This window comes from Carassius auratus, chromosome 19, assembly GCF_003368295.1.
Source record: "Carassius auratus strain Wakin chromosome 19, ASM336829v1, whole genome shotgun sequence".
In the NCBI taxonomy this organism is placed as follows: domain Eukaryota; kingdom Metazoa; phylum Chordata; class Actinopteri; order Cypriniformes; family Cyprinidae; genus Carassius; species Carassius auratus.
The window spans coordinates 23,644,867-23,646,345 of record NC_039261.1 but is presented as its reverse complement, the minus strand read 5'-3'; positions in this window follow the sequence as shown (position 1 = coordinate 23,646,345).

The following is a 1,479-nucleotide window of genomic DNA, read 5'->3' as shown; positions in this document are numbered from 1 at the left end:
GCAGTTATTTGGGTATATTTTCTCTCAAAATCACCAGAGAAAAAAATGCAACATCTTTTTCCGATCTCCTCTCTCTACCAATCGAAATGATCAATACCCACACATAGGCGGGAGCAAGTAAACTAATGTCCAATCACAAAAAAAAAAATAATACATGCTGATCAAACCCACATGTTGAGACATGTACACCTCACATAAACTTGACCATAATCTATAGTTCAAATTAAATTGTGGCACACATATATAACCACATAACGTTTATGACAGTTTAACCCTTAAAAGTCAGAAACATTTACATATTAGAAATTAAACATTTAGGAGATAATTAAAACCCAAGCTGGGCTACACCTGCATGGATTAAAACAGATCTAGAGCTCACACCTGTCCTTTGCACACAAGACTCTCCAGATGTAGAGCTGAATGGGGAAGTTATCAATGGGTCTGTCCTAATGATGAAGGCACAGACTGTCTGACTTAAAGAGATAGTTCACCCAAAAATGTTATAGTTTACACACTCACAAGTTGTTACAAACATGTAATCAATTATTTCTTCAGTAAACATGGCAGATACTGTGAAGAATGTGGATAACCAAACAGTTTCTGGTCCTTTTTACTGTGGAAGTTGCTAAGGACCAGAAACTGTTTAGTTATCCACATTCTTCAAGATTTCCTCTTTTGTGTTCAGCAGAAGAAAGGGCGGGTTGTGAATGGGTGTCCCTTATTTTGCCTTGTTGAAGGTGTAAATTCTAGTCGTGGGCCCCATGTCTCACCTGGTTGACTGTTTGACACCAACTGAAGCCAAAGTTGCCTGGCAACATTGCCCAAATTAAGCAAAACTGGAAGAACCGCATTGCGAGAGTAGATGCAGGAAAGAAAAGTGACAAGGAGTAATCATTTTAAATCACAATGCCTGTTTCCTCTTAGAACCTTAATTAAATTAAAAGATGTGCAGACATCTCATAGCCTATGTAATGCTGTAAATTTACAGTTACGATATAATGACCTCTATTACTCATACCATGCAGTTTGTTGAGATTGCTTGTTGTGATGTACGTCACTGAATAAATAAAAGGGTCTGCTAAATGCATGAATGCAATTTAGACCAGGGAGCACATCGTCTATAAGACGTGTCCAATCAACACATTTTAATATCCAAAAATATTAAGTAAAATATGCAAAGCGTTATCGGCAGCGCTTCACCTGACAAGTTTATAAAACATACATGCACTATGAGAGGATTGGATTCTCAGGACATGACTCACACAAGACTACTACATTTTGAAGCTCTCGGCTTTTCCGACAGAGGTAAGTCAACATTTTTTTTATTTATTAATTTTTTTTTTTTCAGTTGCAATAGAAAAAACAGAGAGAAAAAAATATAATTTGTTTAATAAACAGATATAGCCTACATGTAACCCTAGTTGTGTTTTTATTCAAAGAGAAAGGAAAAATCTGCTGATATTTGGACATCAGACGAAA